At 35.1% G+C, this 24,181-nt stretch overlaps 2 pseudogenes across 1 annotated transcript in view; one reads left to right on the top strand and one right to left on the bottom strand.

The window, feature by feature from the left end:
- The window catches only part of LOC147398376 (V-type proton ATPase subunit C-like), a 47,569-nt pseudogene that overhangs the window by 21,688 nt on the left and 1,700 nt on the right, over positions 1–24,181 (top strand). The window contains exons 5-9 of the transcript XR_015179574.1: positions 2,437–2,504; positions 2,705–2,794; positions 4,230–4,248; positions 4,418–4,534; positions 4,734–4,859. The product of XR_015179574.1 is annotated as a V-type proton ATPase subunit C-like (transcript). The remainder of the gene's footprint in view (positions 1–2,436; positions 2,505–2,704; positions 2,795–4,229; positions 4,249–4,417; positions 4,535–4,733; positions 4,860–24,181) is intronic.
- On the bottom strand, positions 13,673–14,950 carry LOC147398377 (phosphoglycerate mutase-like protein AT74 pseudogene; annotated as a pseudogene).

Below are 24,181 nucleotides of genomic sequence, written 5' to 3' on the forward strand. Positions count from 1 at the left end.
GGAGCTTCCTCAGACAGCAGCGATTCACCCTGTTTTCCATGTTTCTCAGTTGAGGCCAGCATATGGGATCTCTTCCTCCTCACCAGTATTACCACTTCAATTGACTCCTGAGCTTGAACTTGTGGTGGAACCGGAAGTATTGTTGGGAGTACGTCTTAAAGCTCAAGGCCAGCTGGGAGAAGTTGAAGTGTTGTTGCAATGGAAGTCTTTGCTTGAGTATGAGGCAACTTGGGAGGATTTTCACTTGATTCAACAACAATTTCCTGACTTTCACCTTGAGGACAAGGTGAATGCTTGGGCGGGAGGTAATGTTAGGCCACAGGTGCGTTTCACTTATTTTAGGCGTAGGGGTAATTTCAGGATTCTACACGATAGTTGACATGTAAGTAATGATTGGAGAGTGGGGTCTGTTATGGAATAATAATTTGTTAGGATTTTCTGTTATGGTAGAGAGTGGGGTTTGTTATGGAATAATAATTATGTTAGGATTTTCTGCTATGGCTAGGTGGTGAGGAGAATATAGGGAGAGGAGTTGGTTTGAGGTGGGCATAGGAAGTTTTATTTTGTATTGAGCTTGTTCATCTTGGAGAGTTTCCAAGCCTCTCGAATGCTTGGCTAGTCTGTACCTATTCAGAGATTAAATATAAATTCTCTCATCTAATTTTCTGCTACTATCTGTGTTCCCTAAGTTTATTATCAGCTCCAGTGCCTATCAATAGACCAGACAGTGAATTTCCCAATGGTTTTAGATTAGTACTCGAATTGTAAGCATTAATTTCAATACAAGCATTCACGTGCCTACATATCCATAACTAGATTTGCATATAGACCAAGATGCAGAATAACGAATCTGACCTATATCGAATATCTTAGGATCAACATGGATTAATAGCAATTATTTCAAGAATGATCTCAACTTTATGGGTACTTACTTGTGATTGTTGCAACTGCCATTTTGATCTCCTCACTTCTTTGAGTTTATCCCCTTTTGATTGTGATCTTTGATCTCTAGACTCACCTTCTCCTCCTTGATTTTTCTTTCTTGGGTCGTGTGCCTTTCTTGATGGAATTTCGATCTTCAATGAACCTTTTACCCTTCACGGCTTGGATGTGTAAACTGTATGGTTCTTGAAGTTCTTGATTTTCTTTTAATGAAAATCACACACCTATAGGGGAGCCGATCCAATTCTTTTATAGATAGGAGCAGAGGGCCTAGATCCTCTCCAATATTATAAACTAACCCATCCAAGGATTCTATTCCTTCTACAATAGAGGTTTCCCAAATTTTAGACTCTCAATCGCTGAAACCCAAATGACGTTATTGATTTATTTCCTTTATGAGAAATCCATCTCACTAGAAAACCTAGACCACACGTCTTAATTAGCCACTAAGAAATGTGAGTTTCACACGAATTTTCCAATGGTTTCCTAGGTGGCCTTGTAGAGTTAGATGAGAGCAAAAGCTGTTGATGCATTTCAGTTCATCACTTCTAGCTTTGAAGTAAATTGATTGGTTAATTCTTTTTGATCGGTAAGCCTGTTTTCAATGAGATCAGTAACTCAGTGATGGCGGGAAATGAACAAGGTATATGGTGATAAATCTGGTGGTCCAACTCAAAACCAATTGGCAATGAGTGGAGAGGCCCAAGAGCTTATAAGGACAAAGACAAGGCAATTTGTGTTTGATGTGAGACTAAACTCAACACACCCTTGCACGTGTGGGCCAGACTTGGCCAAAGCACGTGGAGATACGAACTGGGTGATGTGGTTGAGAGAAAGGCCCGTTTTGATACCTTGATAAATCTGGGAGTCCAACTCAAAACCGATTGGCAATGAGTGGAGAGGCCCAGGAGCTTATAAGGAGAGAGAATGAAATTTGTATCTGATGTGGGACTAAACATATGGTATCGTGACATATAGACTTTATCAACTAAGCTAGCTGGCACCAAATTCTTTCGTGATTTAATTTTAAATCTTGCTAATTTGAATATATTTCCTTGTTTTCACGTATCTTTACCGTCTTGATTATAATTGTGGTTTATACATTATGATCCATTAATTCTCAGCTTTCAATCATGCATCCATCACAACATTTTTACTTCAACGTACCCTTTTTATATGTGGAATTCACATGTGCAATTGTACCATGTGGTGAACCTATTTGTTTCAAGTCATATGCTATATTATGTATTTAGATCCATTTCTGGGCCAGTCATGGGGGTCGTTAGCCTAGGTTCCTGGATGTTCACCTTGGTTCCAAAGGGGGTTGATGCCAATGCTCGCATGTGTATTTTTACAAACTTTCCCGGAGTTTGCTTGTTGCTCATAAGAAATCCTCAAGGGTAGATTATAAATATTGGTTTTAATGTATAGCTTCAATTGGATGAAGCACCATATTTGAAATGTAACCATTTTTTTCTGCTGGATTTGTTCTAGCTTCGTGTTGCTGAGTATAACACTGTATGCAGTCAGCTTAATGCAATCACTAGAAAGAAAAGTGGAAGGTAAGAGAGATTTCTTTATCAGAAATATAACCCGAACTTCTTAGGATGGAAATTCAATAGTCAAGCCTTCCTGATATTTGAAATTGTACTCTGAAATGTTCTTATATTGGATTGCTATTATCTTGTTTTTGTCTTGGAAATGCCTCATCATGTATTCTTTGTTAAAATTTGGGTTAGCTGATCTTTCTCTTATGTTACAGCTTGGCTGTTCGTGATCTTTCTGATTTGGTGAAGCCCGAGGATATTATCATGTAAGAACATTTAGTGACACTCCTTGCAGTTGTTCCCAGGTGTAGACACCTCAATTTGAACGGGCCACTTCTCGAAAGGGCCCAAAATATCGATTTTCCAAATAAATGGGCCAACGGGCCTTAAGGGCCCCAACTCATTGAAAAGGGACATTTTACCAAACCGAGCCCCTAAGACCTCTCAATGGTTTAGGAGGCCACCAAAAGGACTCGGCCTACCTTACGACTTCCCAACATTCACCGCTCCGCTTCCAAAATAAAAACGTCAAATTTTCGATAAATTTTCACCAACGGGCCTAAAAAGCCCGATTCGCCACACGTGGCATTTTTGATCAAATTAATGATTGCAAAATAGAAAAAATTTTAAATTAAAAAGGTGAGACTTAGATGCCTACCCCTCCTCTACTACCACCGCTCCGCCTCCGAATCCCGTAAAAACCATAGGCCCAGCTAAGGCCCAGAGCCCTCAACACTTTCCTAAATCGATTTCTCATCTTACCCTGAGCCTGAAAATCAATCCCACATCACCTAAAATCTAAACCACCTATACCCTCAAAACCCATTCCAAAATAACCTTCAACCAAACCCTAAAACCCAAACCATTCTAAACCCAAGCCCAACACTAGAAAGCCCACAAATCATTAACCATATCCAATTCATTAGCCAACCCACACCCTAACCCATAAACCACAACCCACATCAACCAATCACTCGTTTAATCATCAAAAGATGACACATGTCATCACCCCCATCGCACCTCCCTCACCTAACTACCTACCCCATTAAGTTTGCTTTAAATCCCATCTACCCACACATCAACCCATCACCTTTCTCTCAAATCAAACACATCTACCCACAACCCCTAACCTATACCTCCCCTAATCTACCCGCATCATTCCCTACAAACCTATATCTACAACCTAAACCTACACCATCCTCTCAAGTCAAACACTCAACCTCTCCCATCAACCTATCCCAACCTTCATTTCCACCCACTTTAACACATGGCATCATCTCCTCACCCTCCCAAAATATCATCAACCACCTCTTTAAATCCTCCATTCTCTTAAATCAAATACCATTTAAATACACCACCATCTTAAACTCACCTCACCAAAACACTCCACCCCCAAATGGGTTGGGTAGGATCCAAACCATTTGGTCAAAACTCACCTTTAAACCCCCCTTAACCCTAAATACCTCTCTCCCCATCCCCCTACTTCAATTTTTTGTTGATGACATTGCCTCTTGACCGGGCTTTCTCGTATACTAATTGGAAATGACCTAAGTATCATTTTCTTCAACTTATAAGCAAAAACCTCTGAATTTCTCCCTAAAACCATTCATCTTCAAGTTCTTCAACTATACAACAAACCATAGTTTGCGCCCTTTACAAGAAAATCCTTGCTCCACCCCTGATTTCAACTGAGGTTTTTAACTGCTGAATTCTAGACCAATTGATTAAGGTTCACTGCAGATGGTGGAAGTTGATTCTTGTATATTTTCTCGAAACATTTGTTATGAATTTTTTCATGCATGTGTGCTTTCCAAGTGTCGTTGTTTTGATCTAATGTTCAAGTTAATTAAATGTATACAGTTTTGCATATTTTTTCTTGTGTGTTTTATTTCAGTAGTGCTATTTATTAATTAAGTTAAAATTTATAGGTTCCAAGGTCCTCCAAGAAGTTGCACGAGGACAATGAATATGCTCTTTACACTGTAACACTATTTCTTCACGTGGCTGACAACTTCAAAATACGTGCACGCGAAAGAGGGTTTCAGGTGATTTTATTTTTTAATTATCTCATTGTAGTCTCAAGGATTTTAACAGAACAACATTACCCACATATTTTGTACTATTTATAATTACTGGCTGAAAATTTAGGAATATTTTCATTTGATATTGATATTGGAGGAAATATTACCTCCTCTAATTGGTGTTTTTTAATGGGTGCTTGTATGATTCCTTTTTATTATTCAGATTCGTGAATTTGAATATAGTCCAGAGGGTCAAGAAAGGCGGAAGCATGAGTTAGAAAGACTGATGCAAGATCAAGAATGGTTGAGAAGCTCTCTTCTACAGTGGTGCTATAGCAGTTATGGAGAGGTTTGTTTCATTACTGAATCTCTTCTGAATGTCCTTTACAAATCATAATTGGTGGTTGTGGACACTATGTTCCTTCTGATATTTCCAAAAATCATTTCTAACTTAACATTATTATATTGATTTATATATCCTGAAATAAATGGAATTTATCATTTTCTTGTGACATTTCGATGAGATGCTGATTTCTATAGTTTGTCGAATGATCTTCATCAGCCTTAATGCAAATGAATCTTTTTCCTCCATTTTAAGTTTTTACTACAATGCTAACTTTTGGTTTGAAAACTTGTATGGCTCACATATCACCACAAACAATTAGTTATGATGTTCATGTTTGGACAGCTCCAGGATTGAAGGATTAATTAGGAGTACAACAATGTATGAAGCCTAATGGATTTGTCTTTTCGATTGATGATACAATAGTCTGTAGCAATGCATTAGAGAGCTGACTGTTTTTGTGAAAGGGCAAATTCTGTATCTAATTCTGGTTTCACACAAAGAAGGAATTATTTATATGATTTGGATAGAATTTTTTTTTTACTGTTTTGGTAGAGATGATCGCTTTAGTTTGGTTCATGTGACTATTACTGATTCAAAAACTTGGTGCTGCTAAGATCAGCTACTAAATTTTCTAAAGAGCTATAATTTCTTTGGGATGTGAGATAAGGAGAAGAAGACATACTTGACTACAATGGTTCTACATGTGTACATGCAGCAGGGTTTTTAATTGTGACCACCTTTCAATGTATCCAACCTGGAGGTTACCTTGGCTAAAGAACTCGGTATGACCACCTACTAAATGGTGGTCTCAATATCACTCCTTTCCTGCGTGTTATTGTTTGTACTCACAAGTAGAGAGACATCCTTCTTACACCCTTTTGTTTGGGTGGCTATTCCTTTTCTCCTAAAATGATCCATTGTTGAGAAGAAATTAGTCGCAAGCATAGTCACCAAGTCGGGGTTGGGAATAAGTTGGCAAGGGAAAAAGTTGAAAAAAAAAAAAAGGAAAAAATCGAAATAGTGTTAAGACAAGGTATTTTTTTCTACTAAGTGTTATTATCATTTGTATCATCAAGTCCTATTTTAAACTATAAGAATAAATGGTTTTTGAAAAAATCCTTTCAAAATAGCTTGCTTTGCAACCAAAAAAAAAAAAAAATTCACATTTTTGTGTGGTTTAAATCGCAACTTCTTTCAAAAAGTCGGGATTTAACCACAAAAAAATGTGATTTTTTTTTTTACTGAGCAAGCTATTTTAGAAGGGTTTTTTCAAAGACCATTTATTCTTATAGTTTAAAATAGGACTTGATGATATAAATCGTGACTTGTTCAAAAAGTCGTGATTTAATTGCCAGTCTCTAAAATTGTGATTTAAATATGATTTTTTTGAAAAAGTCAGCGACTTTGTTGACAATGGTTGCAAGGAGAAAATACGAAGCCAACGGAAGCCTGATTACATGAAACTGTAACGGTACTACAAATGTTGTCAAATGGCATATGCGAAATTGCATATCGCATATTGATATGTGTTGGCATATTCAACAATATATATATAAAAATGCAGAAAATTTTTAAAAAATGCTAAAAAATTCAGAAAAAAAAAAACTCTAGAAAATACTTAGTAATTAAGTAATGCACAAATTCAATATTTTCATTCATAAATCATAGTCCATACTCCAAAACATGCAAGTAAAAGACAAAAAATAGTCAATTATAAAAAAAAAAAGTCAAATAGCCAAATAGTCATACAAATACTTAAAATAGTCATAGAAATGTCTAAGTAACTAACTCTAATAGTTAGTTTGATACTTTACACAAGCATCCATAATCCATTGTGGAACATTTCACTAGGATCGTCGTTGTCGTTGCTTCCATTCCCGTCGTTATCAGAGTCCTCACCCTCCTCCACATACACATCATCATCCTCAATCTCCTCATTTTCAGATCTCACCAATTCTTCATCTCCTTGACCTTGTACTGCTTCATCTTCATAATCATTTTCTGATTTCTCATCTTCATCTTCTAGGTGCCTCGAGCGTCGACTAGTGCCTCTTCTTCTTTGTCTTGAGCTTTTTCCAGGTGCCAGTGCAAAAGCCACTTGTTCAACTTAGGCCCAAGTTAGATCCTCTCTTTCAAACACAAGCTCGTCCCGTGCATCTATGATCCACGGATGATCTATGCAAAGATCATCAATAGAGATGGGATCATAGAAGTCGAGATTCTCTTATCTCAACTTGAATCGCTCGTGCAATTCTGGTTGTATTGCATGAACACCAAGTCATTCAACTTATTTTGTTATAGCCTGTTTCTCTTTTTAGTGTGGATGTGTTTAATACAAAACAATTTATAAATATTAAATATTTATATCATTGAAAGAATGAAACAAAATATTAAGTGTTTTACTTAGTTTAGTTCTTAGTTTTTAGGTTCTACCATCTCAAAAGTACTCCAATTACGTTTGCAACCCAATGCAGAACATGTTAGGTCAATAATCCGTATGGCCAACCTTTTCAAACATGGATTCTTCGCAACAGGAACAACTCCATTGTTCAATGCCTTTTGACTATATCTCTTCCAAAGACCCTTTTGTAATTCTTGCAACGATCCAATTGTGTCGATATTGCATCTTGTTCTGCCTGATTAGGGATCATTCTTTCCAACACGTCAAGAAATGCAATCATATGCATCGAATCTGTCTCGTCTCGATTGACGGATTGGAAATATACAACAGGATTAAGGATGTAAGCAGTCGAACATAATGCAAATTTCATTTGGTTGCCCCTTCTCTTATAAATAATATCAATTACACTTTATAATTTCTTTCACGATATTGGTATACTTCCTTAATCTTTTCAATAGCTTTTTCCATTGCATTGTAAATGTAGCCGATAAGGGGTTTCTAATCATCAACTACTAACCGAAGAACAAAAACTAATGGCATGGCATTATTTAGGGCTTTTGTGACACCTGTCCAAAAAGTTTGGGACATGATAGTTTGGGCAAATAATTTTCCTTCGGTCTTCTTTGAACATGGCCCATTGTTCCATTCGACTGACACTACAAAGATTCTAAGTTCAACCATTTTCCCGTGTAAGCTTTGTAGTGTCAAGAAGGCCATTGCAAATCGAGTGATTGCAGGCCTAATTAAGTTTCCACCTATACGTGCTCTCATTCATTGTAGTAACAGTACATACTTGTACATAAAAATAATAACCTTCCTAGCGTTAGCAATGGTGTGCATATGCAATTTACTTATGTCCTCTAAAATTAGGTTTATGCAATGTGTTGCACATGGAGACCAATACAAAGGGCCTTTATCCATTAAAATGCGACCCACAACCACATATGCGACTACGTTGTTCATTACAACTTGGAAAACGTTGTCCTCACCAATTTTCTCAATTTTTTATGTAACAATTGAAAAAGATACTCAGTTGTGTGAGGATGAACTGATGCATCTATGGATTTGAAGAACATTGTTCTGGTCGGACAATTAACTAAAAAGTTAATTATTGACCGACTGGTTCAATCGGTCTATCCATTAGCCATCAGAGTACACCCATAGGTTTTCCATGATTATCGATATCTGTTGATTAACATCTGGGTGAACTCCACTTTTTTCTTAAGACATGACTTTCTTATTTCATGATAAAAAGGTGGCTTGAGGCCAGATCCAAATGGCCCTATTGCCTCCACCATTATTTTGAAGCTCTTTAATTTGACAATGTTTAATGCAATTCCAACTTGATATAACCATTTGGCTATATATTGAATGGTTGTTTTCTTATTTTTGGTGCTATATTCAATGGTGGTTTGGTATGGACCTTTATTTTTCCCTCTTTGTAAAGCGCTCTCGATCTGCGGGTACAGATCCGATTTATTTTTTTAGGAGTTGCTATCTAGTTTTATGGTTTAGGAACCAAATATGACTCTAATTAGATAAAGAATACTAAGGTACGAATAGATTATGGGTATAGGGATCAGGTTATGGGATTGGAAAGTGTTAGGCACCAATCCCGCTTGACGAAAGTCGATCTCAACTCTTTCCAAAGATTTACATTGCAAAAACAACCTAAATCTAGAATAAAGATAAAAAATTATCTTTGTTTTTACCTGAGTGATTGCGACGATCTGTTCCCTCAGAAATTGGTAGTGTACATTTCCCGTGCGAATCTTCTCGATTTGTCCTTGTTTCTAAATCTACTCCCGATCTCTGAAATGAGACTTTCTTCTCCTAGATTTCATTGTTTTTCTATCATTTCTGGGTGTTTTTAGGGTTTCTGAGTGTTTTTAGGTTGAAAATTGGGGTTTGGGGGTTAGGTATTGACTTGGGGCTCTCGATTTGGGATTTTGGAAAGGATTTGGAGAGTTTTTGACTCTGTTTTCTAGGGTTTCTCAAGATCTACGAGATTAGGTGGTAGAGTTTCCTTTTTAAAGAGCGTTATTGATAAAATATTAGAGTTTGATTAGAATTCTTACAGATTGAGTCTATCTCTAACTAATTTCTTGAGTGGTTTAAATAAGATTTCAATTAGTTTTTATTTTGATCTTTATTTTTTAACTTATGTAGAATAAATTTTTTAAGTTTTGTAGAACCCCCCAATGGAGGGTTCTTTATTAAATTATTTTGAATTCTTTGGGACCATCGGTGGAGTGTTCTTTATTAAATATCAGGTGGGCCCCACTTGAATAAATGGGCTGCCACTTGAAATTTGGCCTATGGACTTCATTAATTGAATTTATTTGTTCAAAAATTTTAATTTTTTTTATTACGATTTCACTTTACATTAATCAATATTTTAATTATTAGTTTCAGATTTTTGAATTTTAGGGTAGGAAAATTATTGTTTTGCCCTCAAAGAGGACTTTTGAGTTGGGATGTCGTTTTTTGATGTTTTGGAATGTTTCGAAATTAGTTTTTCTTAAGGAATTCAATGAGAATATTGGTTTGTGTCACTTCTGGATTTTTAGAGTGAAATGATTGTGGACTCTATGAGGGGATTTTTGTAATTTTGTCAAATTTTGTGAAAATTGGCGAAACAGTTTATTTGATTTGATTTTATTGTTTTACGCGATCAAAAGGATTTTTCTAAGCGTAATGTGGCCTCTAGGGATGTTCTGGTGTCGGGTATTTTGATGATTTGATCATTTTTTGATGATTTTTCTTGTAAATGTTTTTTTAGTCTCAAAATGATGATTTCTATTTTTTAGATCTTATTTTCTTAGCGTAGTGTGGTTTCTAAAGTTTGCTTGAAATATCTCCTTCGAGTTTTGGAAATACATTTAGTAACAAATAAAACTTTAGAATATTCATTCATCATCGGGAACTATCACAATCGAGTTGACAAATTGATTAATCAGGCAAGTGCAAAAATGAGGTGTTTATAGATGCCCCTCTTTGGCAGATGGTTGAAGCAAAGTAGATAACAAATCTACTTTAGTAGAAAGTGCGATATTTTAATGCCAAAGTTAGTAATAGTTCATTTTAGAACCTGATTTAGCAATTCATCGCGACGTTCAGATCTTTGAGAGTAAAACTCTCACTAAATTAAAAGTTGTCAGGTCTTTGAGTGTAAGCTCTCATTGGCAGTGTCAGATCCTTGAATTTTAAAAAATTATCCTTGACTAATGCAAATGCAATGAATGTGCACGTGTGTGCAATAGTGTAATAATGATTTTGAAAAGGCATGCCTCCATTTTGCACATTCATGATAGGAGGATGATGAAATTCAAAATGAAAAACTGAGTAAGACGATTGAGCAAAATCTACATAAAATTTGAGCAAAACTTGAGAAAATATGAATTAAAATTGAGTAAAGTCTAAGCAAAATTTGAGAAAATTTTGAGTAAGGTCTGACCAAAATTTGAGTAAAGTCTGAGCAAAATTTGAGAAAAATCTGAGTAAGATCTAAGCAAAATCTGAGAAAAATTCGAGTAAAGTCTAAACAAAATCTGAGTAAGGTCTGAGCAAAATCTAAGAGAAATCTGAGTATGACTAAGCATAAGTTGAATGTCCTACTCTACCTACTCTGGGTGAAAGAGTAATGAACTATTCTCTGGGCAAAACCAATGTGAGATTAAAAATACTTCCATTTGAACCTTAGGGTGTTTTCAAAAAATTTATGAATTTCAGACCAACATTTTAACTTCCTTGGACTCTCAGGGATTTTCAAAAATTATTATCAAGAAGGTAACCTTTAATTCAGTGTTACTATTATCTTTGGGGTTGAAATTGATTAAGATTGAAAACAAAATGCCCTTCGTTTGATAGGGAATATTGCGCTGGGGATAATTGAACGCAGTTTAAAAAGAATGCTCCTAGTATAAAGGGGAAAACTACATACTTAAGAAAAGGAAAGTGAAGGTTTGAAATCTTTGATTACCACAAGTGCAATAAAGGTTTAACTTGTTAGATTCTTCAAGATGATGGCTACTTGTTCCTTTTCTGAAGGTTTATCCCACATTTGTGTAGCCTTAACCCTCCAACGACTAATGAAGTCAGTAAAATTTTTCCCATTTTTCTGCTTGGTTGATTCCAAGTCCTTTCGGGAGGTTTCAATTTTGGTAGTATACTTATATTGGTGCCAAAATAATTTTGACATACTCTCTCATGTTCTAATTGTAGATGGGTCTTAAGACATTAGCCATCGCAGTGTCGCTTTTGATAAAGTACGTTGAAAAAGCAATGTCATCTATTCATCATTGAAGCCCAAAGTGCGCATGTTTAATAACATATACCTTGAGATGTGTTCTTACGCAATTTATCCCACTGAATTTTTCCATCTCTAGCATTACAAACTTTTCAGGCAAATGGATCTTAGGGATTTGATTTAAAGTCTCAATGTCTGTTGTGATTTCATTAATCCTTTTTATGTTTTTCAAGGCTGTTTTCAACTGAGTTATTCTATTGGTTAGCATTGGATTCTTATTAAAGGGTTCTTCGTTTCCATCAAGCTCATAAACCTCTTGCGGATTCTTGGCCGTGCTACCTTCTAGTCCCTTGTCCTTTTGATCGTCAGGAGGGTTTCTAGCTGACTCAAAGATTTGTTCTAGCACTTCTACGTTGCTCTTTATGTCATTTATGTCCATTGCAAAGACTGCTAAGATCTTATGAACCTTTGAGAGTTCAGATTCAGAGGCCATTTTTGATGGTTGACTTGGTACTGACGTTCATTCTAGTCGACTGGACTTACGACCCCAACTAGACGGTGGATGCTTGAGCTTAGGTGTAATGATAACCTAAGACCCTATCAAAGGTGGATTATTGGTTGTGGACCCGAGAGTAGGTCTTTAGCAATTAGAAATAATGGTACTTCTTGATAGCATTTGTTAAGTTAACTATTTAGATTTAGAGTCTCTAATCGGTGAAACATTCTTAGTAAGAAATATTACATGAAGATGATTTGCCAATTGATCAGGAATCTTAGAAAATTTCGAACCATAATTAATGGTTGTATGATCTTCAAAAAAGTAATATCCAAATTGTACTAATTGGTACATCCCTTAATATGTTTTTTAACTAATTCTGATTTTTTTTTAAATGTGAAATATTTTGGCCAATACAAAGTGATTGGGACTATGTACCCATTTGAGTTTGGACCAGTTCGATTCAATGGATTCGAATGTTATACTTGAATCATTTCATCCAATATTTTTAAGTCAATTAGTCCAACCGGTCCATGTGTTGATCTATAAGATCCATTTACCAATTGGGCTAACTAGTTTAATTTGATATTGATTAGCATGTCTCATCAGTTACGTCTATTGGGTTGGACCGGTATTACGGGTTCAATTTGAATGGTGTGGACCGGTCTACCCACTTACCTTTTGGATGGATTGAATAAAGCAACTCGGGATCACTCATGGTAAGTTCGGGTCATGATCTATAGGAAGGTTTTTAGACTTTAGGTTTATTACATGCAATGTAATTTATCCGGCCACCCTTGCCCAAGTACACCTATATACCTCTCGAGTATACCCAATCAGATGGTATGTGGTGACTTGGTTTGATATACTGTATATGCACGAGACTAGGGTTGTAGCTTTCGTAAATGGTTTAATGTCCCACAAGGAGATCGACCACGTATTAGTACTATATTAGCAATCGGGACATGTCATTTTGTGGCTTATAATAGGACAAAGGCTTAGGTTGTTCTAGCATGTGTGCATCGATATACCTTTCAGGGTCACCTGATTAAATGGTACTGATGCCCCAGTTTTATATACTATAGAGGTACATGACTGGAGTTGTGGTTTTTATAAATGACGTCGCATCTCACGAGGAGATCGGGCCACATACGAGTACCACGTTGGTTATAAGGGACATGCAAGCATGTGATGCATCATAATTTAGATGTGCTAGTGGTGTGTGCAAATAGGATGGGGTGCGCCTGGGGTGTTTTTGGGATAAATGGGCCCATGAACTACATCACATCACCAAAGTATGGCTATCAAATAAATATTGATTATAAAACCTAAAAATATCCATAACATCAAGATCAAGATCAAGATCAAATGCATGCACATTAAAGATGTATATCAATTAAGATCATGACATATTCAATAGGCAATCAATCAGGATAGTGTAAAGGAGAATATTGTCGATGAATCAATCGGGATAGCACAAAAGTAACTAATTATTGACCAACCATTGAGATAGGCACAAGAAAAACTATTTTATTTATTTATTTATAACTGAATTATGTTCTATTAACAAAACAAAAAAAAACTTTTTTTTTTCAAACTGAATAATGTTCTATAAAACAAAAAGACTTGTTTTAATTGAAATACCATTTTTTTTTTAAGGAAAGAAGACAACAAATAAAACAAAGCAGCCAAATGGTTAGGCATTAAAATGGAATCAAGAATCGTGATGGTTAGTAATGTCATCTCCTTCAACAATATCATCTGAGTCTGCAAATTGATCAAAGAAAATATCGAGGTACCATGGGCACTTTTCATTCCTAGTCCCCTTTCTTGGCATTGGCTCTCCATTTTTGGTCAGCTATCATATCTGGAGATAGTCCCCATTGTTCAAGCTCTTCCTCATTATGATGGATTGCTAGACTGTATTCTCCACCTAGTCCCAATTGCATAACTCGAAATTCACAGTTTTGGAGATTGTTCAGGTACTCGAATTGGTCAACCATCCACTTAAAGCACTTCATTAGGAAGACCCGTCTCGCTAATTCATGCAAGATGATGATTTGGTTGATCTCATCCAAGGCGTCCTGTTGAAGCCTGTTCATGTCTATGTCCCTCCATAGGGACACTAGGAAACTTGAAACCCGATTGAAGACATCAGCAGCAGATTCGTCTTCTTGGAATCGAAAAAAGAATCTCCCAAATCTCTCTCTAGTCTCCTTAATCACTTTCATCCTCTCCTCCACCTGAAAATTCCCAAAATCTTGTTCCCTAACCTTACATTCTTCTCTAACTTTGATAACTCTCTTTTTGGGGAAAGACCTCCCAATCTCCCAAAGAGTTGATCTTGTTATTTGATAAGGAAAAACATAGAAATAAACCTTCCAATTCTGAGATTGCTTATCGTCAGAAATGACATGAAGAATCTGTTCTCCTGTGAGAAGAGCTTGGTTGATGCCTAATGGGGTTAAGGGGATCATCAGGATTTGGATCCGTTAACAGTGACCAGATTGATAAAAGAACCTTGGATATTGTAAGGGCTGGTCTCCACTGTTCTTTGAAAATATCAAGGTAGATACTTCCATTGCTGTTGATGTTAGGATAGAAAACTTTGGTGCTGAAGGAAACCTTGGGGGGCTGATCGATGTCTTGATCGGTCTTCCTTGTTTTCACTTCCAGATCTGCTTTCATACCCATCTTCTCTAAGCCTCCCTACTACACCGGGCTCGAAATATTCCCCAATTCTACCTCCCTCACCATGCCCTTCCATGCTTATTTGAAGAGCAAGAGAGAGAGAGGCCTGGAGAGCTGAACATGGACTCAGTGAGGATTAGAGCCACTAAACGTGGCTGAGAGATGGCACCAGTAGGCATGTTGTTGTAAGATACATCTGCGACTCTTGCACCACGACCAGAACGGTTAGCGAAGAAACCCCCAAAACTCATTAAGAAGTCTCTTTTCTTCTTCTCTTTGATTATCTTTTTGTCGTCCTCAGAAAGCTTTATTTCTTTCTCTATCAAATGGGTTTCTTCAGATTTTCTTCCTCCTCTCTTCTCCTCGCCTTACAAGTCGTTTCAGCTTTTTCCTTTATTTGGTTTTATGTATTTGTAAGCGTTTGACGAGTCTACATACGGTCTCAAAATATGTCTCTCTCACTCCTCTCAAATAAAGTATAAAAAAGTAGCTTTTTAAAATTCTTTTTTTTTCTCACTATTACTGTGCCTTCCTATAAAAAAGATGTTACAGAGAGGGAGAGTTTTGTTTTAGATTTGTGAATCTTTCTACTCTTCTCTTTCTCTCTCCACATAAATCTCGTTATCCTTATTTCATTATTTTTTTAAAATCTTACATTATTTTAGGTCGCCAAAGGTGACTCTTGATTGGATCATAGAAAAAAAAAACTTTTGAAAAGAAAATAATCAAAAACTATAAGACCAATCAAACAAACCATAACCATGCTAACAAAATAAAAAATAAAAAATTAGGCCAATTTTGCAATGCAATAATATTTGAGATTTTCAAGTTTGATCTTCAAAATTATCCCTTGTGAAGTCGCCACTAAAACGCTCTCGTCCGCGGGTACGCATCCGATTTGCTTTTTTGGGAGTTGCCACCTGGTTTTATGGTCTAGGAACCAAATATGACTCTAAATAGATAAATAACACTAAGTTATGAATTGATTATGGGTACGGGGATCAGGTTACGGGATTGGAAGGTGTTAAGCACCAATCCCGCCCGGCAAAAGCCGGTCTCTACTCTTCTCAAAGATTTACATTGCAAAAAACAACCTAAATTCTAGAATAAAGATAAAAAATTATTTTTATTTTTACCCAAGTGATTGCGACGATCTGTTCTCTCAAAAATTGGCGGTGAGCGTTCCTTATGCGAATCTTCTCGATTTGTCCTTGCTTCTAGATCTGTTCCCGATATTTGAAATGAGACTTTTTTCTCCTGGATGTCAATGTTTTTCTGGCTTTTTCGGGTGTTTTTAGGTTGAAAATTGGGGCTTGGGGGTTAAGTATTGACTTGGGGTTCCAGATTTAGGGTTTTAGAGAATTTTTGACCTCTGTTTTATAGGATTTCTCAAGACCTACGAGATTAGGTGGTAGAGTTCTCCTTTTAAAGAGCTTTATTGATAAGATTAGGGTTTGATTAAGTCTCTTAGTGATAGAGTCTATCTCTAACTAATCTCTTAAGTGGTTTAGATAAGATTTCAATTAGTTCTTATTTTGATCTTGATTTTTTAACCTAAGTAGAATGAATTTTTTAAATTTTGGATAACCCCCCAGCAGAAGGTTCTTTATTAAATTATTTTGAATTCTTTGAGACCCCTGATGGAGGATTCTTTATTAAATATCAGGTGGGTCCTACTTGAATAAATGGGCTGCCACTTGAAATTTGGCCCATGTGCTTAATTAAATGAATTTATCTATTCGACGATTTTAATTTGATTTATTAAGATTTCACTTTATATTAATTAATATTTGAATTGAATTACCGTTTTGACTTCAAAGAGGACTTTTGAATTGTGATGTCATTTTTTGATGTTTTGGAATGTTTCGGAATCAGTTTTTCATAAGAAATTCAATGAGAGTATTGGTTTGTGTATTTTATGGGTTTTTGGCGTGAAAATGATAGTGGACCCTATGAGGGGTATTTTTGTAATTTTGTCGAATTTTGTGGAAATTGCAAAACAATTTATTTGGTTTTAGTTTGTTGTTTTACGCATTTGAAAGGATTTTCCTAAGCGTAATGTAGACTCTCGAGATGTTCTGGTGTCGGGTATTTTGGTAATTTGATCATTTTTTGATGATTTTTCTTGTAAAGCTTCTTTTAGTTTCAAAATGATGATTTCTATATTTTGGATCATATTTTCCTAGCGTAGTGTGGTTTCTAAAGTTTGCTTAAAATATCTCATCCGAGCATTGGAAACACATCTAGTAACAAATAAAACTTTAGCATATTCATCCATCATTGGGAACCGCCGCAATCGAGTTGACGAGTTGATTAATCAGGCCAATGTAAAAATGAGATATCTACACTTTGGTTAACTACATCTTTGAGATGCGGTCTACACCACTTATCCAATGGATCATGGGCACGAGTTCTTTTAGAATCTCTTTGAGATAATGTTGGTGGAATCAGAGGTCTATAACGTCCCGTTGATGTAAGAGGGGTATTGTAAGCAATGATATCATCATCATCATCCTCTTGACCACCACTTTTCATATAGCTTTCTAGATTTATGGCCTGATCTTGTTTATTTTTTGGAACCTTGTCTATATGCTCCATTAGTTCTTTTCGGAATTCGGGAGTAACTTTTTCACATGCCCTAGTATTTGATCTCGGCATGTGTACTAAATATTGTTTATGGTGTGCAATACCACCTTTACTAATGTACCCACACAACTCACATACTACTTGACTCTTTTCATTTGGACCATGATAATAACCATGTTTCCAACCGGGATCATTTGATTTAGGCCTTAGGGAAGAGTGGGCCGAAGAGGATGACATTAATTTTTGAGCTTCTAACAAGTAAAACAAACAAAAAAAAATTACAAAATAGAAAACAAATAGCAAGTTTTAACTATAAAAGTCAAAAAAGTATATAATATAAAAACCTCAACCTCAACCTCAATTTCAATAGTACTAGAAGAGAAAAAAGATGATGATAGTTGAAGCCTTGAAGGTTGATAGAAATTAGAATGATAGTTGAATTTGAGTGATGCTTGATCAATCTTGAGTTCTTGACTTGAATCTTGATTCTTGAAGTTAAAGGTTGAAGTTGGAACACTGAACTTGAATCTTGATCTTCAAATTTTTGATGAATGATGAATTGATGACTTCACTTGATTGTTGAATCTTGACTTGAGCAGAGATAGTTTTCTTTGTCTTCAAGCCTTGAGAGTTGAAAGTGATAATGATTAGTGAGAGAGAGATTTAAGAAGAAAGAAAGAGATTTGAGCTTAGAGAAGGTAGTAGAGACTAGAGAGTATGTTGTAGAAGAAGTATGGGGAGGTATTTATAGGAAAAAAATGAAGTTTAAAGAAAAAAGAAAAACAAAAAAATTTGTTTCCAACTGTCATATTTCTGATTGTTGGACATTATGCATCGCATATATTAGTATGCCATCTCATACTTTCCTAACAACATAATTTCACATATGCGAAATTAGTTATGGAAATCACATATGCGATCGCATTTGACAACATTGGGTACTACATTCAATCTCAAGTACGGAACTGGATATTAGTAAAGCACTCAATAGCAGACAGTTTTTTGGCTGAACCGTATTTTAGAGGGCGAAGGCAGGCTGTTAAGATCACACATGGTACTTAAATGAAACACAATATCGGGATTAGAAATTGGGTTCGTGTGGACTGGAAATCGATTGCAAGAAGTTGTTCAATCCGGAGAAGACCTATGACCAGGAAACTAGTTAGAATAATCTTGTGTTAGCCAAATCGTTTTTAGTAGTCCGAATCGGTACGAAGCGAACCAATTTGCGGTATTGTTCGTATTGGGTTCGTAAAATCTAGCGAACCATGAACCCACTGAATTTTGGTCGGCTTCGGCAAACCAAAACATTTGGTTCAACGAACCCAAGCATGAAATTCGGCGAACCAAATATTTTTTTAATTGTTTATATTTAAAATTTAGATTATTTCACTAATTTAACTTAAAAAAATTAATATTATTGTAGTTATAACTTGTATACGTAATTATATATATGCAAAACTAAACCATGCTAGCGAATCGAAAAACAAATTTTCTCTACCTACTCCTACTAATCGGGATCATTTTAGATTGGCGAACCACGAACTCTGAAGCCGAATTTGAACTGATCGAACCCACGAACTAGGTAACATAGGTACAATCTTCGCTTGTCTTGGTCGCTTTTGAGTGATTACAGTGTGGGTTCTAAGATTGACTAGGCGAAAAACTGGAAGGATTATTTCACTTGACCCATTACCAACGAAAGAAGATTGTACAATAGCCAAGTTAATTCTCTATTTGGCCAAGTTGATCATTGATTCTACAGTTTTTCTAAAACAATCAAATTATGGTACTTGTTTACACTCACCAAAGGTACAATACAATGTTCAATAACTACCTAAATCATTAATCTTCTTTGCTATCACTCTTTCTCCATAACCCTAGATGGCTAGATCTATCTTATGTTCCTGCATCTAGCTCTGTCTGTCACACTTCGGACCTGGGGACCCGTGACCCAAAAATCGGGGGTAAGGTGAACCTACAACCCAAAGGATTCCTCATGAGTCAACTCACACATCAACTCAGTCAGACAATTCCATCGATTAACTCACTCGCCCAATTTTGACACATGGGCAAGCTACCTTAGGCCACTTAAGATTTTGTATAAAATATATTCTAAATGTAATGGGTTGAAACCAATTTTGTAGAAAAATTAATTTACAAAGTTTTGAGAGAATATTTTCGAAGGGCTTTGTTCTTAAGAACCCAATGCTAGAATTTTCAATCAAAGATATTCCAATGAATCAAAGTGGGTGCTTGCAACTGATATTGCAACACAAAAAAATTCTATAGACCTTGATTTGTAATTTTTTTAAACAAAGCCTAAAACATTGGAATGGGAACTCAAATGTTTCCTTTTCTCTAATTTTGATTAGAACTCAATTCCTCACTTAAGATGGGGTAAAATGGATCCAAAGTTTGTCTAAACATAGGATTGATAAAAAAAAATTCTTTTTTGACACTTTATGTAAAAAAAAACATAAATAAATATAGAAAAATCATATTCGCATGATATCACTTCTCAGAGAAAGATATTTGGAAATATCTGCTGAGAAAAATACAAAAAGACCCATGTTTGAAACTTTTAGGTGATAAGTGAGGTTAAACTCAATTTGGACAACATATAAAAATACTGAGTTTTGTAAAATAGTCTACTTCAAAATTCTTTTCAAAATACTAAATGACGATATTTGGACCTAGAAATTTTTTGACATTTCATAAGTGTAAGATATCCTAGTAAAATATTTAGACAAAAGAAAATATATAGACAACCTTTTTACCTCAATAGACTATATCTTTCTAATCAATTACAGATTTCAACAGTAAGGCAAAAATCGTCATTTAGCGCACTAACATGATTGTAGCGACCCTACATGCATATATAAGTCATTCAATCAACATAACAAAATAATCGAAACAAAAATTCAATGATCATTTCATAGAGGTACAAAAATCATAGTGCAACATGTCATTTGGTATTTATTCCCAAAGCCCCATACACTCCTAATCATTGGAGTAGATTAAACTTAAACAATGAAATGAATTTGATCTCTGAAAACGAACTTAATATCCATAATAACTCTTCCTTGAATTTGAAATTATTGACATAAAATGTTAATGAGCAGTAAAGCCCAATAGACATGGTAGTAACCAAGCATTCTGATTCAAAAAATTGAACAAAATAATATTAGTAGAAAAAAATATATCTTGACACACATAACACATAGTGCTATCATGTCATCGCAATTCATAAGAACATCATTCTCTCTCTCTCTCTCTCTCTCTCTCTCTCTATATATATATATACATATATGGGGGCGGATCATGGGACATAAGTAAAAACAATTTAATAGCAATCATTTTTCAAAATATGGGTGGGGTTAGAAGTTTCAGATTGAGCTGATTTTTTGTGAGGATGATCTCTATGATGAGAAGATCATCCTAAAAAAAAAAATAAAAAATCAGCCCAATCTGAAACTTCTAACCATATCAAAAGTTAATTAGAATGTGGACCGATTTTTTACCAATAATTTATAAACCACTTTTGATGGATTTAGAAGTTTCAAATTGGGCAGATTTTTTGTGAGGGTGTTCTTCTCATCATAGAGATCATCCTCACAAAAATTCAGCTCAATTCGAAACTTCAAACCCATATTTTGAAAAATGATTGTTTTTACATATGTTTTTGCTTATCTCCCATGATCCACTATATATGTACATATGTTAATCACAACATTTAGTCATTATATCCCTAGTGTGGCTAAACTGCACTATCCACCGAAGGGCTTATCCCCTACTTGCTTCACATATTCATCATTTTTTTTTTCACATCATAATCATCTAACAAACATATCATAATGATAACACAATCTATCTTGCATATATCCTTCATAGTAACCATGTCTCACACACCAAAATATATAATTAACATTTGTTTATTATTTTTTTTTTTTGTAGTTAATGAATCATTAGAGGCTAACTACATCTACTTGGAAAATTTTCAGCAAGCTTCTTGAATCTTCTTTCTTCTTTACACCATCTTAGCCTCTTCTTCACTTTCTTTTAATGAGTTTAAGAATACAAAGTCCAAAGATTACGTAGGAGAAAATTTGGAGAATCGTTGAACACAAAGAAAATGAGAGTGGTGTAAAAAATTTTACATGGGAAGAGATCCAATGACTCCCACTTCTCCAGCCTCTCTTCCCTTTATTTCACTCTACCTATCTCCCTTAATTGAAAGATTGAAGTGCAAATGGTAGTTTCCAACCTCACATCTTCTAATTGCTTCTCAAAGAATGTTTTCTAATCTAGATTGACCAAAAAGGCAAACAAAATGAATTATTTTTGAATTTCAAATCCCTTTGACACAAAACATGGTTGGGGGGGGGGGGGGGGGATGTTGGATAATAAAATTGACAATTAAAAGTTTCCAAAGAGGGTGGAACGTCCCTACCTAAAATCCTCCTTTATTTGGTTTCCAATATTTTTTTTCTTTCACACCTCTCAACCATTGACCATTCCCATTTAATTTATTTACACATATAACCTTTCTAAGGGACTCTTATTTGATTATCTAGATTACCCTTAAACTTGGCCCCCCTATTTTTATTACTGAAGCTAATGGTTTTTTAATCCACCAACCCATAAAGCCCAACAAAAATGTAAATCATAAGTATAAAATATAAAATTAAAATTAGGTCCTTAACATTATTGATAGACTGACATAAAAATGTTCTAATGAGGTGTACAATGTGGTGTAGGGAAATGGCAATAATGAAGTGCACTCACAAAAGGCGGAGGTAGACGAAAGACATCGTTTGACAAACGAAGATAGAAATTCTACAAATACCCGTAAGAAGAGAATGACCGGTGCAAAGGATCGTGCTGGTTTGGAGGATAAATGTACTCCAACCAAGAAGGATAAGGGCAAGAGATTCAAGATAGAAGGTCCATATAGATAGTCTCGTATAGTGATACCTAAGGGGGGAAAAAGGAGTTATCCTAAGTTTAATTTTATATTTTATACATATAATTTACTTTTTTGTTGGGCTTTTTGGGTTAGTGGATTAAAAATTCATTAGCTTAAGTAATAAAAATAATTGGCCCAAGTTTAAGGGTAATCTAGAGAATCAAATAGGAGTACTTTAGAAAAGTTATAGGGGTAAATAAATTAAATTGGAATGGTCAATGGTGGAGGGGGTGTGGAAGGAAATTTTTTTGGAAACCAAATAAATGAGGATATTGGGTAGGGGATGTCCCACCGTTTGGAACTTTTAATTGCCATTTTTTTATTCTATATTCTCCTTCTAATGCTTTGTGTCTATGGGATTCGACATTCAAAAATAATTCCTTTTGTTTACCTTTTTGGCCAATCTAGATTATGAAACATTTTGTAAGAGAAGCAATTAGAAGATGTAAGGTTGGAAACTACCATTGACATTTCAGGCTTTCAATTAAGGGAGATATAAGGAGAGCGGTAGAGTGAAAGAAGTCAAAAGAGAACTTGGAGTCATTGGCTCTCCTCCCATGTAACATTTTTTTTACACCTTTCTCTCTTTGTCTTTGCTACAACTCTTCCCTAGATTTTCTCTTAACTAACTTTTTGTGACTTTACATTCTTAAAGTCATTAGAAGAAGGTGAAGAAGAGGCTAAGGTGGTGTAAAGAAGAATAAAGATTTAAGAGATTTGCTGAAATTTTTTCAGGTAGATGTAATTACCCTCTAATGATTTATTAACTATAAACAAACAAATAAATAAATGATGATTATAAAAGATAGATTGTGCTATCATTATGATATGTTTGTTGGATGATTATGACGTGGGAAAAATGATGAATATGTGAAGCAAGTAGGGCATAGTCCCTTGGGTGGAAGACCTGAAAGGCCTCGAGGAAGATCCCATAATGAGATAGTGTGGTTTAGCCACACTAAGGATATAATTGCTAAATGTTGGGATTAAATTGAAAAAAAAATAAATATAGAATGATGCACTTATGAATTGTGATGTCATGATAGCACTATATGTTGTGTGTTAAGGAATGTTTTTTTGTTGATTTTATTTTGTTCGGTTATTGAATCATGATGCTTGGTTATTACCTTGTTTATTGGGCTTTAGCACTCATCGACATTTTTTAATTGAATGACTTATATGAGCATGTGTGGTAAATATGATCATGTTAGTGGGCTAAATGTTGATTTTACCTTAGTGTTGAAATCTTGAATTGATCGGATAGATCTGATCTACTGGGGTAAAAATGGTGTCTTTTGATTTTCCTTTGTCTAGATATTTTACTAGGATATCTTACACTTATTTATGAAATGTCACAAAAAATTCCAGGTCCAAATATCATCATTTAGTAATTTTAAAAGAATTTTGAAGTGGATTGTTTTACAAAAATCGCTGTTGTTACATACTATCTAGATTGAGTTTAACTTCATTTTTCACCTAGAACTTTCAAACATGTTTTTTTTTCTTCTCTGGAAATATATCCAAATATCTTCCTATGAGAAGTGGTCTAGTGTGAATATGATTTTTCTGCATTTATTTACGCTATTTCAAGCACAAATAGTCAAAAAATAGAAATTCCTGATTAGTCCAACACTTGGACAGATTTTAGAGAAAGTAAACCTTCGAGTCCCCTTTCTAATGCTTTTGACCGTGTTTAAATTTTTTTAATAAATTGTGGTCTGGAATATTTTTTTTTGCTGCAATATCTGTTGCAATCACCCACTTTGGTTCATCGGTTGTGCTCTTTGGGTGAAAATTCTTACATTGGGTTCTTAAGGACCAAGTCCTTTGAAAGTATTCTTTCAAAACTTTGTAAATTAATTTTTCTACAAAATTAGTTTCAACCTATTTTGATTTAAAATGTATTTTATACAAAATCTTGAGTGGCCTAAGA

The sequence above is a fragment of the Akebia trifoliata genome, chromosome 7, assembly GCF_017979445.1.
Source record: "Akebia trifoliata isolate Shusen 1 chromosome 7, ASM1797944v1, whole genome shotgun sequence".
Lineage (NCBI taxonomy): Eukaryota > Viridiplantae > Streptophyta > Magnoliopsida > Ranunculales > Lardizabalaceae > Akebia > Akebia trifoliata.